Source organism: Chlorocebus sabaeus, chromosome 10 (assembly GCF_047675955.1).
Source record: "Chlorocebus sabaeus isolate Y175 chromosome 10, mChlSab1.0.hap1, whole genome shotgun sequence".
Lineage (NCBI taxonomy): Eukaryota > Metazoa > Chordata > Mammalia > Primates > Cercopithecidae > Chlorocebus > Chlorocebus sabaeus.
The window spans coordinates 32,756,107-32,775,607 of NC_132913.1; positions in this window are offsets into that span (position 1 = coordinate 32,756,107).

The following is a 19,501-nucleotide window of genomic DNA, read 5'->3' on the forward strand; positions in this document are numbered from 1 at the left end:
GTGGGGAGGCAAAGGTTTCTTAAAGAAAGAATTCAATCATAATCGTTTACTTATTTCACTTGAGATATGACTATAATTTGACAAATTAAGGCCGGGCACGGTGGCTCAAGCCTGTAATCCCAGCACTTTGGGAGGCCGAGACGGGCGGATCACGAGGTCAAGAGATTGAGACCATCCTGGCTAACCCGGTGAAACCCCGTCTCTACTAAAAAAATACAAAAAACTAGCCGGGCGAGGTGGCGGGCGCCTGTAGTTCCAGCTACTCGGGAGGCTGAGGCAGGAGAATGGCGTAACCCGGGAGGTGGAGCTTGCAGTGAGCTGAGATTGTGCCACTGCACTCCAGCCTGGGCGACAGAGCAAGACTCCGTCTCAAAAAAAAAAAAAAAAAAAAAAAAAAAAAAAAAAAATGTGAAATGTATATATTCAAAGAGGTGTGGTGTTCTGAATCACAACCCTAAGACAATATATTCTTAAAACTCTAACCATATCACTATTGAAAATAACAGATTTAAACATTCTTTTGGGAGGATTTCAGAGTCTGTACCTGTACCTAAAATGACAGCATCTTTTGTAGCTTTGATTAGTGAATCTGATTTTTAAGAACAGAATAAAAATATTTAGAGTCTCATCTAGTGAACAGCATGGGTTAATAAAAAGGGTAATGTGAACTTTGGTCAGAACATGACTAACATTATTGTGTTTTTATTGTAACAACATTTTCAAAGTTCAAGTTGCAAAAAAGTTTTAAGCAATTGCAACATCTTTGGAATAGGTGATCTCTTCTGCCCCCAGATGGTGATGGTTTTTCTCACCTCTAAGCTTCCAGTACAATTTAACCTTTATCTCCCACAAGAAATGAATCACTTGGGTGTGGTGTTTTACAAGCACAATCATATTGTCTTCCTGGCAAGACTGGAAACTATTGAGAGTGAAATCATGTTTTTGCATTATTTATCTTGCTTGGCCCAATGCAATTGGTGCTTAGATGATCATTTTTACCTACTCATGCCCCAACTCAACTAAACTGAATTTAGAAACTCAACCTGGCCCACCAGGTTTTTGAAACTCAACCTGGCCCACCCTTAGAACTCAGCAAAGCCTGATGTGGTGACACTAGGACTCTCTGTTCACTAACTAGCGGGACTTGGAGAAAATCTCCATTGGAATGTGCAAGTTGATGGAACTAGAAATACTAGAAGTAATTTCTTTGACTTTCCTGTATATTTATTACTTTCTTTTACACATTTCTAAATTATTTCGTTTTCATTCTCTTGATTGCTTTTGTTTTGCAAAGTCTCTTGCAATAACTGTATTTTCATTTGAATCTAATTTTCCATGGGCACCTAGTAATCTGATCTATGTTTCTGAGATAATTGTGTCGTTTTCTTGGAATTTTTCATGATTTTAGTCAACTCTTATTTTATATGTTTAGTTTTATCATTTCTATTCTGATTTGGCGTGGACTTTCATACCTGCCAAATAATATTTGTTTAATTTATGTTGTAGTATTGAGTTGCAGTTTTATTCTGTTTTCCAGTTGAGGTTTTTGTTAACACCTTAATCAACTGAGTAATTTTGATTGCCACTTTCTGTTTTGTTTAGTTTTTTGTGCGTCACTTTGCATGAGTCGTTCCTGCCATTTTGTTGTTATTCACTTTTAAATGTGATAGAGTTTTCAGGGCAGGCAATAAGAGGTGAAATATGGAAAGAAACAACAGACTTGAGTAGTTACTAGACTTCTTAGTTTAGTAGAATTCTCTTTTATTGATATAGAGCAGTTTGATTTATTTAACCAACTCTACGTATGGGGAATGGGTTGGCGCATTTTCTGATTCTACAATCTATTTTTGTTTTGTTTTGTTTTATGGACCACTAAAGGATTGTTTGCTTTCTTCTTTTCTCTTCTTCCCAGATCTTCAAACTATCCCATTTTCTTCCAAATTGCTTCAATCTGCTCTAGAGTTTTACCTTCTCAGAATTGCAACCTCTAATCCCATGCATTTTCAAGCCAATTCCTTTTGAAGTTGTTAGCATTCTAATCCATAAGGTATCAAACCTGTTCCTGCTTTCAGTAATGTTTCCCATCAGGATGGGAATGAGTAATTCTGAGGGTTAGGTTTACTGAATTGCGTGATCTGCTTGTAGTCTCCTTTTTATTTTTTTGTTTTTTATTTTTTGCATGGTAAGACTGACTCAGCTGTCTGCCAGGGTGTCAGATATTACTGCTCATTTCAGGTGCTTATTCTTGCACTTACATACAAATAGAAGTTTTTGTATTTTTTCCTTGCTATTCTGTATTTGTGGGTTATGGGTGGATTTATTTGATATCCTTATTAAATGGTATTCTTTTCGGAAGATTTGTGGAGTTACTTGGCTTCCATCATCATGAAGAGCAACAGTACAGTAACTTTTAGAGCCATGTTACAAACTATTCTATTATTTATTTCATATTCATTTTAGAATACCTAACCTGCCTATTTCACATGCTTGGAAATCCAGAAGATTTCCTCAGTTTTCTCCCTTTATTTACTAAATACCTGATTTGATACTTATACACAGGTATTAATTTAACCTTCAAGAGGGCACTAATTATTTCAGCTAATTTTTTCATGGCTCAGTACACATGTTAGATCCCAGCACAAAATGTACTCTAATAGAATTTAGGCATAAAAGTCATGCATTTGAGCCCAATATGTATGTTAGAAAACTCTTCTAAGTGGGTTTAAGTCAATGATACCTACTGAAAAATAACTCCACTGGGTCAGGTGCCATCACCATTACCAAGCAACTATAAGAATCAACACTAATAACATTGTAATGCAGAAATTCACAGTCTAAGAAGGCAACCTCTATGTGGCAGACAAAAAATGAACTTTGACAACAAATTGAATTGTTTCATTTTAGATTTGCCACTTATTAGGCCAGTTAAAAATTATTCTGCCTCAGTTTTTAATTTTAATTGTAAAGCAGACATAATAATACCTGCCTCATAGAATCTTTGTTTTATTTTAATGAGATAATATATTGAAAGCACTTAGCAAATTATTAGGTAGAAAATATACATTAAAATTTTTTTTTTATCTTCCCCCTTGGAAAAATTGCAACTGCATAAAAGACCGTGGTTCTGTCATCACTTTCTAGTTCTATCTTTTAATTTATAGAATTATTAATTTATCTGATATGAGAATAAGTGATCAGCATGTTTTAAGTGGTTTATTAATAATTCACAAACAAGAATATTGTGGTAATTGACTATCTGATGTAAAGGATTGTAATTGTTACAAATTATGCATATGATATCCCAAATCTACAAGGAACTCAAACTAATAAAAAAAAAAAAAATTAAAAAGTGGGCAGAGGACATGAATAGAAATTTCTAAAAAGAAGATATACAATGGACAATAAATATATGAAAAAATACCCAACATCACTAATTATCAGGAAAATGCTAATTAAAACTGCAATGAGATACCACTCTACCCAAGCCAGAATGTCCAATATTAAAAAGTCAAAACACAGTAGATATTGATGTAGATATGGTGTACGCTGAGCTAGTCGGAATGTAAATTTGTGCAACCTCTATGGAAAACAGCATGGAAATTTCTCAGAGAACTAAAAGTAGATCTACTATTCAATCTAGCAATCCAAATACTGGTATCTTCCCAGAGGAAAAAAAGTCACAATATCAAAAAACACCTGGGTGCATACGTTTATCACAGCACAGTTCACAAATGCAAAGATATAGAATCAACATAAGTGCCCATTAACCAATGAGTGGGTAAAGAAACTGTGGTATATATACACCATGGAACAGTACTCAGCCTCAGAAAATAAAGTAACATTATTTATTTATGTATTTATTTTTGCAGCAATTTGGATGGAACTGGAGGCCGTTATTCTAAATGAAGTAACTCTGGAATCAAACTCCAGATATTACATCTTCTCTTATAAGTAGAAGCTAAATTATGGGTGCACAAAGGCATAAAGAGTACTATGATGGACATTGGACATGTAGAAGTGAGGAGAGTGGGAAGGTGGTGAGGGATGAAAAACTACCTATTGGGTACAATGTACACTACTCAGGTGATGGGTACCGTAACACAATTCGTCTGTGTAATCAAAAACAACTTGTAACCCTAAAGCTATTGAAATTAAATCGAAATAAAATAAAATAAAATAAAATAAAATAAAATAAAATAAAAAGGATTGTGATTTCCAACTTCAAACTGGGGAAACATAGTAAAAAGGATTTGCTCCCAACTCCAGTTGCTGGGGGAATTTCAATTACTTTGTTCTCTATCAATTAAATCTTTATACATCAAAAAGGTATTTTCTAAAAGCTTCTCATCACATGTGCAAAGGTATAATACCTTACATGAAGTAATTCTGAATTAAACAAATGAAATAGAGCTGTTAGTGGGATTTATAGTACCCAAGAACCATCTCAGAATGTACTTCACAGATTGCTTCCTTATATTACAGAATGAATACGATTTTATATCTGAAGAAACAAATCTGCACATTAAGCAATCAATGTTTCTCATGATACACACTTGGTATTATTTCGGGAATACTAAAGCTGGCATAACCTAGTTAAAATAGTACGATTTATTTAACTACATGCAAGTCCTTTTGGAGTAAAAACTGCTGCTTACTACATGTGAAGAGAAACAATGACCTTCCTGCTTTGGGAATTATCAAAGGTATTTAACAAAATTTTTATTTAAAATTACTTTTCGCTCTACTCCCCGTCAAAGCCCTGATGCATAATTCCTCTGTCTACTTGAATGCCTATTAGATTTGAAAAACAAAAAGTGGGGAAAGGGTGAAGGGAGAAGAGGGATATAAAGGCACATTTAGTCTCAGAATCTCTACAGAAAAATCCTCAACAAGCAGAATGGATTGAAAAATTCAAGCATGACTAAAAAGTACATTCCCCACCAGTCAGTAGATTTTGCTTCCTATTTGTCACTGCCACCTTGGAGAGCGGGGAGCATTAATAATGCATGGGTGCTAGGAATGTATTAGCAACTAACCTTGCGAAGAAAATCAGCTGGGGACCCAGTGTGTGTGAGAGAGAGAGACAGAGAGAGAAAGGCAGAGTGAATGTGCACACATGCTCGGGAGTATCCTTCTTATTTATTGAAAAGATCTGGAGAGCAGTGTCAGGTTCATAGGCAACTATGTATCATTGTAAAGGAAAGCTGGAAATCCTTGGAATGGGGCCATAATTGAGTTCATTGATCACACTCATGAATTTCTCCACAGCTATCAGGGCACTGTATTGCCTAATCTTTATGTAATATACAGAAATTTCCCTGGGAAGGTAAATGTATTTATACATTTAGACAAATACAAAGTTTTAGTAAATTATGTCTTATACGTCTGTCTTACAGAAACCTGAGCAAGTGTATTTCTTAAATGTGTTACGTGCAATTTGAAAGCTACTTTAGGATGTAGTATCTACCGCAGCTATATTTATTGTGATATGTGGATGTCAATTCTGATTCTCGAATCCCCACTAAAAAAAAAAAAAAAAAAAAAAAAAACAAACAAGCAAATGAACAAACATCCAAAAACTTACTAGCTCAGAATAGTGAGGTTGCTCCTGCCTTAAAATAAACTTTATTTTTAAAAATGCATTTGAAAATATTTTTTAAGGTACTTTGAACTGAAACCAACTCAGTTTCTGTGAAGTTACAACTTGTCTGAGAGGATGCCACCATGTGACTACTTAGACCTGCTGACTCTGGAATTCAGCCTCATTTGGGGTTTCTCCCCAGAGAATGCGCCATGCTTTGTCCCTAGCACTCCCTTTAACCCCATCATCCCACTCAATATCAATGACTTATCAATATATAGAATTGATTGTGTAAGAAGATAGATAATAATGAACCAAAGGAATACATTTGTAAAATATTTATATTTTAAACCCACAGCCTTCAAATCAAAATATTAAATGATTACACAGGGATTTGAATTTTCATATCTAAAGATTTTTTACTAAAAAATATTCGTTAATATGAAAATAGGTGAACAAGGCATGTTTTAATTTATTTACTATTGGGTTTTCATTATGATTTTTTTAAACTTTACTTATGACAAAATGTCAAACATACTGAAAAGTTAAAATAATTTTTCATGTATTTCAATATGTTTCATATATTCACTGTGTAGTGTGTACAATTAACATGTTACTCTACTTGCTTAATCACATGTCTAATCATCCCTTTCCCATTCATCCATCTTAATATTTTTTTACATGTCAAAGTAAGTAGCAGATACTACTATACTTCCTCCTGGATAGTTTGGCATTCGCATCATTTGCTAGAATTCAATATTTGTTTATACTTGTTTTGATAAAAAATTTATATACAATGAAATACCCCAGTCATAAACATATAAGTCAATGGGCTCTATGAAATGCATACAATTGCATAACATAAATCTTTTCCAAGATAGAGAGTATTATCAACTTACTATTTTCTTAGCTTCTTGACACTATTTAATTTTGAAGAAAAAGTTAAGTCCAAATACTACAGCTAATAGATTTGCCCACAAAAAGTACTTATTTAATATTTAAGAAGACTGGATTTTGTCATCCTAAGAGGATCATGTGATTAAGATATGAAGATTGGAAAAGAATTGCTTCCCTACCACTTTCTCATATTCATTGCAATTGCTCTCTTGAGATATGAGCAATTTCACCTCATTATTTTCTTAACAGTTGCTGTTGAACTTAAATAAAGTTTTATCCATTCTTCTTTAATTATTATGATTATCATTATTATTATTCTTTCCCTTAAGTTCTCATTTGGGAAAGCATCCCAGAATAATTTCATTTTTTTTAAACCAACTTACCCTCAACTATTTTTCCTTCTCCCTCCCCTTAACCTTATATGCACATATACATTCAAAGAAAACCTAATGGGATAGTTACCAAATTAATTCATGTTGCTTAAAGCATACACAATACATACAAAATAAATCTTTTTATACAAAGAAGTTTTGAGATGAATGAATAAATGGTACAGAAATTACTTCAGTCACATTTACTTGTGTTAGTTGATATTCTTTGAAGCAAATTACGAAATACTAGATCGAGTTGTGTTTTCAGAAATGCATTTCAAGATTTGCTATCAACTCTTTTATGTGGGAAAATATGTATTTTCCCTAAGTAAAAAAAATTAATAAAAAAAATTCCTGAAAGCATTGATAGGCACCCACTCATATACAGACACATAAACACACAATATTGAGACTTCTTATTCCTCAGAAAAGAACGTTTTGAAGATTTAGAAACCATCTAATATGTGCCCACTGAAACAAATGATCTTTATTAAAACCTCCATCATGTGCCCATTCAAACCGGATTCTCTACAAAGTAGCTAATGTATTTCTTGAAAAGAAAGTAAGCGTTGGAAATAACTGATAGCCTACACATTTTGTTAACATCTTCCAATATTTTAACAGAACTGCAATTTCTTTGACTTTAAGTGAGGAATTGTAATTAATTCATTCTTCCCATAGGGAGATAGAAATGTATAGGAACTGGCCTTACTTTCCCAGTTAGGTGATTTTAGCTGGTAGGTTGAGATTTCTTTACTGCTCACTTAAAAATATGAATACTTTGGGGTTTTCCATATAATCCCATTAGGATATTATCCAATTTCTCTTCACATAATTTTTTTTAATTGCTGAACTGATGTAATCCCAATATTTCTTTTTGGGTACATTACAGCAATTTATTTAAACAAGAAAACTAGCATCCCAAGGAAATATTAACCAGAAAGGTTCAATTCAAAAATCATTATGGCAAAGTCATGAGCCAACAGGAAGCTGAAGGATGTGCAATTAATAGGAACAAGAGCTACAGTTCTCCTAGTAGCTAAATTCCAAGGCGCTCCACTTATTCTCTCGTTAGAGTGTGCTACTGTGCAAAGTCTTAACAAGTTTTCTTGCTTCACAAAATTGTGGGTTAATAAGCTGTTTGTTTTTCATTAAAATTATTCTAGTAGTAAAATTGATAGCTAAGACATTTGTCAGTCCATTAAAATGTATATTAATTTAAAAATGTAAAAAATTGAATTCATTTTGCAAAAGATGGTGCATAAAATATAAAATGTAAACAGAACAAGAGGAATATGGAGTACCGGGAAGGGATATGGGTTGCAGTTTTAAAGAGGGTAGAGTATCATCTTGATTGAAAAGCTAACATCTAAGTAACAACTAGAAGGATGTAAGGGTCTGAACTATATTGATAATGAGGAAAGTTTTTCTGAACAAAATCTCTAAGCATCTGTGGGCCCCAAATTAATGGAACTGCCAGGGGGCTTACAAGTGATATATGGGGGTTAATTATACATGGTAAACTCTACTTGGCAATATCCCCACAATAACACTTTCTCCTTAATACACGCACACACATTCACAAACTACACACAGAGAGAGTGAAAGCATCACAGGCTATAATATATGTCCAGGCAAACAACTAAATATCTTTGAAACAAATTAGACAAGAATTCCACGGATAGCCAAAAAATTCTCTACTCCATTTCGATGCCTTAAAATAAAGCCCCTTTTATTTTGGCACATGTTGGATTGCAGTCCCAAAGCCTGCACAAAAGACTACTGCTCAACACAAAGCAAAAAAGGGAGAGTGAATCCATTCATGGCTTCCACTCAGAATCACCACCAAGAGAAGAGACCCAGCAAAAATCAAATGCATTAACAGAGTATTGGGGCTATACTGCATCCAGAAAACACAAATGTAGTAGTAGAAAGAGGCGTTATTAGACAAATAAAAGCTCTTAGAGATTTTTTTAAAAGGCTGTTAAAAAATTCAACATGATTATAAATAGAAAAAAATATTCAAAAGCAAAAGAATTAGAAAATATGAAACACAGACATATGAAACTAGATGTTTATTTGTTCCACAAATGAAAAAAGGGGTGTGAGAAGACATGTTCAGCAACAACAAAGGTCTTCCCTGATGACTCTGCTCAATGAGGATAAAAGGATTAATGAATATACATATTATGGCAAAATGTCAGAACATTAACGATAAACAGAATACCGTAAAAACTTTTAGAGAAGAAAAAAGTTATAAAAACAAAATACACATAAAAAATAAAATTATTCTGGCATAATAAATTCTTACAGAGCCAATGGTTGCTCGATGAGAAAGGTACAATGCTTTTAAAATTTTATACCCAGAAAAACTGTCATTCAAGTAAAATAAAATCGTGAAGATTTTCAACATGCAAGGCCACACATACATTTCTCTTAGGGGAATACTGGAAGATAAATTACAGTCAAAGGAGAGAATAAATGCCAGAAGCGGAAGGCAGGCCACACATACATTTCTCTTAGGGGAATACTGGAAGATAAATTACAGTCAAAGGAGAGAATAAATGCCAGAAGCGGAAGGCAAATAATCCAGGAAACAATGACTACAAGTCTGCAAATCTTCGAAAAATAGCTTGAAAGAAGCCTCTACAACACATTAGAAGGCAATTGTTCCCAATTGGAGGAGACTTATAGCCTTCGGTGAAAAGGTTGCTAAGGAAAAGTGAGCCTTGAAGAAGGAGAAATTCTGATTAAAAGGTTAGGATAATTTTTGAATAGGAAAATATCAGATGACAGATAAAAAGAAAATTAGAAATGCCCAGGTAAACACCATGCAATAAAAATATATAAGAAAGCCATGGTCCAAATATAAAGCAAATTAAAATGAAATATGCTTTATAACAGCTAAAATAAGAACACATTTGAATTTTAAATATGGATTCATTTATATTCAGTTAGCTCAAGAAAATAACACTGTACATGTAACAAATGAGAAGTATCTTAATAGAGAACTTGGTCTCTTGTTTAACAATATTTACTACTTCCTATTATTGAAAGTCTATTTATCGGTAATAGAGTCAATCTACTGTCAAGGTATGGGAGACTAGGTTGTGATTGCAAGATGAAAATAATATGTTTCAACTTATACCTTCTATACCTAACACAGAGTCCACAATAAACATGACTCTTCGTTAATATTTGAAGAATAAATAAATACATAAACTTCAACGGTGGAAAAGTACAACTGAGAGAAGATAAGATGTAACAAAAGGGAAAAAAGGAAGAGGAAAATGTAGTTTGAATACCCTCAATTTGCAAAATGTGAAGTCAGAAACTACTGAAAGAGGAACAAAAAATATGGATTTTCATATATCATTTAAATTACAATAGCAACCAATGAAAAACTAAGAATAACAAAGTCACTCAAACAACAGAATGTGAAGGGGAAATTGTTACTATAGAGTAAATACTCTTATTCCATATCGTGAAGTCAATAGATATTTTTCTGAAAGAGGTGTAAATGTATTATCAAAAATTATAAGAATTCCTTTTAGAAAAATGAATAAGTATCAGATTATACCAAGTGAAAGAAGTCAGGCACAGAATGCCAAATATTGTATGATTCAATTTATATAAAATATCCAGAATAGGTAAATCTATAGAGACAAAACGTGATGTGGTGGTTGCCAGGGCTGGAGTAAGGGGCAGTGTGAGTAGCAGTGTAATGGGTATGGGCCTTCATTTAGGAGTGAGGAAATTTTGGGGGGATCTAGAGGGAGGTGGTGATTGCACAACACTGAGAAAGCACTAAATGCCACTAACTTGTTCCTTTGAAAATGGCGAGTTTTATGTTATGTGAATTTCACCTAAAAAAAAAAAAATTCTAACTACTAAAAACAAAAATGAGTGTAGGACTGGGAAAGTAAGCAAAGAAGCCAGAGACTGTTGATTTTCACCATGCATTTATTTACACTATGTGTTATCTTACGCCTTCATTATTTTGATAATTTTTTTAAAAAGTTTTAAATAATACAAATCCAGCCCAGATCAGGGGGATAAAGTTTTCTCTCTTAAGAGAATAGAGGAAATGAAACAGTAAAATGTTGTCCAGTTTATTAGATGGTAAGTGGATGCAAATATGCTTGCAAGATAATCTTTTTACTTTCAGAAGATATAAATGGATTTCAGCTATTTGTTTCAATTATATGCTTATGGAATTAAATGAATGCATATATATTTCAGATAAGTATGATAATAAGAAATCTATAAAATGAGCATCAAATGTACTTCTTTAATTCACCATAATCCTACTGTAATCTGCACTCAAAGCTTTGTGTGTTAATTATGAAGGGATATGAATCTCTGCATTTCCTTTATCCTTGCCTTTTAGTAGTGACTTGGTAATATCTGCTAATGGGCTTTGTTGTCTGATGAACTGAATTACTGTATTCTCTGCACAGGACTCTGCTAAATGGTCCAAGATATTTGTGAAATGAACCTCCATTTAAACATTAGAATTGGGGAAAGAGCATGAAAAGATTACCTCTGTTGGCAAAGAAAAATCAATGTTTTATAATTTTCAAGAAAATAAAGCAGTTCTGAGTTTTTCATTCCTTATTTTATTTGCATTTAAAGCAAAACTGGAAAAGCAATTTTATGATTAAAAGAATAACAATATTATCTGGCTCTAACTCTTTGAATCTAGTTATTTCTTTTAAAATTAAAATTTTGCCTTCAAAGTGTCACTATTTCAACCTTTGCAAGTTTAGTTAAGTTACTCATAAACACACTGTGGAATATTATTTTTTCAAGGAAGCAAATTTTGTCCTAATTTACAGTAGTGAAATCATCTAAATATGCACATTTCCAAATTCTCAAGATTTGTAAGAGGAACTTAATGAAATGGAAATCTGGTTAGTAATTATACTCAGCTCAGCCTGGGAGTTCATGGTGCTGTCAGCCTGTGTGGTCATGGGTAGCTAAGCAACACAGCCAGCTAGCACCTTTGTGGAGGATATTTTTAGCTTCGTTGCACATTTTTCATTTATCTATTGGAGATTGATTTGTTTTGCTATTTATTTTGAAATTCCACTACTTAAAATGAAAGGTATCCCATTACACCAGAAGGAAACATACAAATGGGAATTAAAAAAGACAAATAAACTCCATGATTTGATACACAAAAAATATAAATACTGTTGAAGAGTTAAACATTACACTAAAAAAATACTTTTGAGGCTTTGGAAATACTTTCTTATCAATAAATAAGAGTTGAGCTTTCTGTTCATGGGTAAAGGCACTGACACCAAGAACTAGATAGCTTAATTTGTTTCTAAACTCAAATTAATATCTTAGTGACAAGTCCATGATTGATTAGTAAATAGAGTATGAATGAGACTTTAGGATTATGTTTCTTTGGCAAACAGCATTTGCAGGAGAGACAGGAAAGGTAACAAGTTGTCACAAATCTTAAATGTCAGAGTAGCAATGGGCAGAAAGCTTTTTGGAGTAGTTAATTGCACTTCCAGACCGCTGTGTTCCTGTGCAGCACCTGGAAGAGCGCTGATGGCCACAAAGCACTTTTACTCCATCAGGTCACACTTGTCCATTTCCACCCACTAGATCTGATTGGGAGAGTGTTCCTTAAGGTAACCTGCTATTCACATAACCCTGTTAGGAAACTGCATGGCTTAGAGAGAAAACAAACACCCAAGCCACCAATCAACCAGACGTGATATCTAGAATTGACAATAATGGAGAGTTCAAGTACCAGCTCCATGGATGAATATCTCTATGTTCCTGAATTAGATGCTTACTGTCTCTCTAGTTTGAATCTTCACCGGTAATGGAATGATACTTTTTACCCTTTAGAGAGCTTTGAGAAATTAATGAAGTGCATAAAATATCCAGCACACATTAAGCCACTTGATATGGTCCAACTTTGTCTCCACCTTTGTAACCATACATAGTATTTGAGTACTAATGATTTAGATATTTGTTATGTCTTACCTGTTTTCATTGATCCAACCTTGGGTGCTACCAACTCTTGAGCATTATCTGTATTTTCTTAAGAAGAACAATAAATTTTCCAGTAGGAAAACATATTTTTATATAAAATTAAAAGTTGATTTGGGCTAGCTGAATATAAGAAAGAGTTTTATAAACTTCTGTCTCTCATCACTTAAAATCTATTGATCATTTTAAATTTTAAAATACTTCTAAAATATATTCCCTGTTTCATTTAAATACGATTATCATTTGCTTGATAGAGTAAAATCCTCTTTTAAAGGATCCCATTTGTAAGGATATCCTATGTGTTTGATTTGAAAGCCTAGAATCATGATCCATTTTCTTGGGTTGTGTTCTTGGTAGTATTCAGTGTGCTCTTTGCATAATATCTTAATGGGTGGGAGATGCTCTCTATATAAATTGGGCAACTCCATGGTTCTCTATGTGAATCGATAGTGGAGACAGTGATTTTCCACCAGCATTTGTGGTTGCTGAAGGTGAGCATATAGGAACCCTGGGATGGTCATGTAAAGTCTCTAACATTTATTAGTATATAAGCAAAGTGAAGTAAAGTGAAATGGGAGAAGCCTGGTTGAACTGGACACAGTAAAGTGAGGAGGCAACGACTACTTTTAGCTTGATTTACTCTTGTTTGTGTTCCTTTCCAGTGTATGCTGAATAAAGTAGAACTTGACCCCTGCTATTGGAGGACAACAAAGGAAGGAAGTCAAATAATACACTCCCTTTAATTTTGTAGTGGAGATAAGATTACACAATAGTAATGCTTCTCACTACTGACATAAAAATAAATTAAAAACATTACGAGGAACGCCACCAATTCAGAACTTCCCAATCACACTCCCTATAGAGACGTCCGTTTTCTGGTACTTTGGAGACTTTTGAATGAAAGGGTCAACATGCAAGGATGTAACTATTATTCCTATAGAATGAGTTATAGGTGGAGGAAAAGCTAGCAGAGCATCATTTTATACATAAAAATGATTTATGACATTGGGAAATTTGAATCATTTAAAATCTATAATTTTTTCCTATTTTAACATTTTATATTAGTTAATAATGGTTCTCAATATATGTGAATATTATTATATGCTAAACACACACTGAACACAATAGGAGAAAGGTCATATAACTTTGAGAGGCTGTCCATAAAATGTATCGACACATACAATATAGAAAATAAAATCATTGGTATAAAATATATGCAGGGATTACAAGCACCTTACTATTATGAATACACTCTTCATTTTTATTACTGAGTTGCTACTACTCTCTTTAAGACAACACCTTTATCTTTGATTTCCTTTAGAGTCTATTAAGTTTTAATTGTGTTTATTATTTATTTTCTTCCCATGACATGTTACTGGGCTTAAAGAATATCTTCTAATTTCAAACCTTATTTATTTATTTATTTATTGGTCATCTTCCACTACTCTAAATATTTGTTCTTGATATATTTTCCTATAAAAATCACTTTATTCTTTTAAAAGCTTAAATTTTGACCCATAAAAGAACTCACAAATAATCCTCTAATCATTTTAAAAGGACCTGTTGTTTACTCTGAAGTGATATTAATGCTTTTAAAATTTTAAGTCATTTTTTTCCTTCACTTCAGAATGCTATTCATGTTTAAATATCTAATCTTACACAAATAAGATAAAGAGGTTGCCCTGACAGGAACCTCTTTTACTTCATTTTTTCTTTTTCTTTTTCTTTTTTTTTTTTCCTGTTCTTTTCTTGTTTCCTTTTCTTCCTTTCTTTTCTTTTCTTTCTTTCTTTCTTTCTTTTCTTTCTTTCTTTCTTTCTTTCTTTCTTTCTTTCTTTCTTTCTTTCTTTCTTTCTTTCTTTCTTTCTTTCTTTCTTTCTTTCTTTCTTTCTTTCTTTCTTTCTTTCTTTCTTTCTTTCTTTCTTTCTTTCTTTCTTTCTTTCTTTCTTTCTTTCTTTCTTTCTTTTCTTCTTTCTTTCTCCTTCCTTCCTTCCTTCCTTCCTTCCTTCCTTCCTTCCTTCCTTCCTTCCTTCCTTCCTTCCTTCCTTCCTTCTTTCTTTTTTTCCTTCTTTTCTTTCTCTCTTTCTTTCTGGCCGGATTTACTTTATTAAAACAATTATAAACTTTATCTCTAATATCTCCATGTATAACAAATTATTTTCTTTCTTTATTTTTGGTGGATTTTAATGACTAACTTAAATATTAGCTATACTGTCCATAAGTAATGCTCAATTATGCTTGATACAAATTCTGAAGAAAGTCTAAGATTTTATTTTAATTTATCTACTGTTTATATTTTAGAACTGACTCTAGGAAACTGTTTTTACTCCGATATTCTGTTTTACAGCTTTAGAAACAAATAAATAAACTCATGCTCTAGTGTAGTTAGGCATTTGTTAATTAACAGGTTATATTATATGAGAATACTTTTCCATGTTAAATATAACATGATTTGAGGCAACATGGAGTAGAGTGAGGTTATAGAATTTGATATCAGAATGTAAAGTCTGACAAGACACTAAATACCACTGTACCTCTGTTTCTAATCTCTGAATGGACATAACTGTATAAACTCTTGAGAGCTGTAAGACATAAATGAATACTGCATGTGAAACGCCTAAGATATGGTTTGGTATACCATAGATATTCAGGAAATAGTAGTTATTATCACTAAATATATGCTGGACTTGACTCTAGATTTTTTACTATTTGCCAATAGAAGGCTTTTCAGGAAATAAAAGCAAGGATGTTTATAATGTTTCACTAACAGCTTGTTCCTTATTTTTTTCTAAGATATTTTACAACTTAATAAAATTATAAAGCTTAGGGTCTAAAAGAGGTATGGAGCTTTTTCCTAAAATGGATTAATTAAATTTTGTTATTTCAAACTTTGTGGTTATCTTCATAAAATCTTGATTTTGGAAAAATATGCATGTGGTTTTTAAATATTTGACCATTTCCTTCACTAAATGCGGGTGGCCTCAGCTTAAAGATTTATACACGGAAGCGGGAGACATGATCTAGAATATATATCAAGGAATTTAAATAGGGATATTCAATTAATTAACATCTGTATTCATTTATGCCTAGCTTTACATTGGATAGATTCTATAGTCTATATCCTGCCACAAAACTCTTAATAACTACAGAAATGTATGTAAAATAATCAGTGCAGGAAAGATTGTTCATTTTACCTCCAAAAAAAAACTTTTGGCTTTTTAAATGTTGAACAATAGACGTTTACTTAATTGGCACTTGTGAAGTCCATAAATAAGGGGATGAGGGCAAATCTACAAACATTGTAAAATAGTCTAGGTTAGGAAAAAACCTTTGATACTTCAGTGTTGCCATATGATATGTATGATCTCATGAATGTGAGGCAAAAGGAAACAATTGAAATTAATAACCTCACTGCCTTTCTTCCCTATCTGAGTGATGCTGTGATGTAGCCACTGAGTCACATTGAGAGAAATGTGGGCTTGGGGCTGTATTTTTTAATATATGGAAATGTCATAATTTAATAGTACTCTAATACTAATTACCTCTTGTGATATTTTTTTTTTTTCCTGAAGTCTCTTTACACAGACCTAAATTGAACTAGATTACTTCCCCTTCTCTCTTTTCTTGTATGTAAACCTCATTTAAACTTGAACCAGGTATGAGATGAAAGTGCCTAGTTTCCTCACTGATGCTCTATAATGAATATATTATTCCAGGAACCTTCTTGGCTTACCTTTTGCTGTTGAATAACAGCACATTTTATTAAAGATCTGTGAAATGTTCCCTGAGATGTTATATAGCCTGTTCTCTTTAGACAGTAAGTTTTGCAAAATCTTCTCTATAGGTGATAACAGGAAGCAAGAATAATGAGATAAAACCTCTTCTTTCAGGTTTTTTAATTGAGGAACAAATTATTTCATAGTTTCTCATTAGTTATTCCCATGGATTCTAATGACAAGGTGCCAACTTTCACACTTTAAACAGGTTAATTAATCAGGTAGTAATGAAGTTGGGTGATACCTGAGTGTTGGTGTGCAGAATAATCACAGTTCCTAATAATGTACTTAAATGTCTGCAAACCTCAGAGGATAAGTTGAAATTCAAATTTTCTGAGTTCTGCATAAATAAACATATGCTAGCTAATGGGAAAACTAATTTTAATTTATTACACTAGGTATAATCTTTAATTCTGAGATACATATATATAAATAAATATACAAATTAGATATGCATATTTATACTCACAATTATATGTATCGTTCTTTTCATTTGAGAGCATAAGCATGATGATATGTCAACCTTCATATCTGCACTATTCTTACTTTGTTTAGCCAGTCCATAAAATTATATATTTTAAATCTTATTGTTCAATTGTAGTTTTAGTTACCAAGTCAGGTGAGAGTGAAACGATAGGCGAAATCCCACTATATGACAACAGTATGTGAGTATGTCAAAGGACAGATCATTACCAAGAAGACATCACTATGATGCAAGTCATCTTGGGTACCATGGGCATCCACTCAGTAGGATACGCTGGAGAGGTCTCAGGTTTTTCTTAGTCAAACTTCCTTCCTCAAAAACTACAGGAAACATCAAGTGAACACGTATATATCTGATATGTTGAATATTACCACATTTATAATCATGGAAGGAAATTGTAATAAATATTTAAGGAACAGACATATTATTTCTATTTTTGATAATGATATTGCAAAGAAGTCTATCCCTGAGGAAACAGGAGGCTTGGGATACAAAACATTATGCTTTCTATCACCAGCAAGCACTTCATCCCTGTGAAATCAGCAATAAAGAATCCGAAACCTGCTTCATATGTGCAGTGTGTGGAGCATCTCCACTGCCCTGGTAAAAAGGACAATACTGATGGGATGGTAACATGTAAAATTAACTCTCAACTAATTAGGATTTAAAAATAGAGGATGGGTCAGGGAAGAAAGAGTGTATTCAAATCAATATTAAAACCATTCTATTGGCTGGACATGGTGGCTGGTGACTCAGACCTGTAATCCCAACACTTTGGGAGGCTGAGGTGGGAGGATCACTTGAGTCCAGGAGTCTGAGAGCAGCCTGGACAACATAGGGGGACCTCCTCTCTACAAAAAGTAAAATATTAGATGAGTTGGTGGTATATGCCTGTGGTTCCAGCTGCTTGGGAGCCTGAGGTAGTAGGATCACTGGAGCCTGGGAGGTCTTCAGTGAGCCGTGATCACACTACTGCACTCCAGTCTGGGAGACAGGGCCAGACCCTGGTCTCAAAAACACAAAAACACATACACAAAACCAAAACAAAACAAAAAGAATAATTCTACTGTGAAATTTTGATGATCAAAAATGAATTAATTGTGGTTAGGAAGCAGTAAGGAACTTGAAATATCTGACACTTGAAATATCAGGATGATGGATGCTCCACAGCAGGCAGCTAAGGTTGAGGACATGACTACTGCACCCTCAGAGTTGGAGCCAAGCAGCCGCCCCACCATGCTGGGTCACTAAGGTTGGGGGCAGGCTGTCAGGAAGAGACGGACATAGGGGATGGGACACGGGGCTCCCACTGGCAAATCATGAGGAGGCTGGAGACCTGGGATCACACTTGTGTCTCATGGAGATGTGGCAATCAAAACCTCGATGGGTACTTTCCTAAGGTTTTCTTCTGGGAGGGAGGCAGTTGGCTTGCTCCTGCTGCTATCTTAAGTTCAATTTATAAGCCAGTTAGACGGCTGCCTTTGAATAATTCAAAATTCTCACATTCTACCTACTGATCTACACTTGTGTACGTATCTACTTTTAGGTCGATATGTATATATATACAGGGTAAAGGTGTGCATATGTACCAAATACATCTGCATATTTACCTATACTAAACTGTTTTACTTGAAGTGTTTTTTTTTTCTTTGTTTGTGGGTTTGTTTTGTGGAGGGAGTGGTTTTTATTTGTTGTTTTTGTACTCCCCTCCTCTGAATGACTGCATCTCTCAATCACTCCTTGTCCAATCTTGTAATACAATCTTGGGACGAGGGTCTGGTTACCCACTTCCCAAGAGTACAGCATAAACCAATTAATTGACCTTTAATTTAAGTGATGCAGCAGGTGAAATTCAGCAAATTAGAACAATTAATATATTGCATTAGTATTAATCGTAGTGATATATAATCATGCACCTCAGGGTTTCAAAATTCTTCTATTTTAAAACACAAAAACCATGATTTGTTTTTAATTAAACTGAAGTTTATACCAAAGTTTTCTAGACCCTATGTGGTCTAACTAGATTTTACTCTGTTGGGATATAATGAATGGTGTTTCAACTACTAAAGTACCTACCTACATATTTTTCTTCTTGTTTACACATTACAATTACAAGCCATGATCTTTATTCGCAGTTTATTATGGATAAGTATCAATAATGCTTATTGATGGAAGGATAATATGAAGAAAACAAAACAAAATCTTTCATGATATTTCAAAGGCCTGTAATATTATGCACTTTACCTTCTTCTCCTCAAAACTGACTATGGACAAACCAAAACCTCAAAATGCCCTTAAAGCTTTTGTTTCAAAATGACATGGTTTTGCTAAGTTGTTGTCGAAAAGGGGGAGAAAAATACAGAAGTGCGTGTATCATTA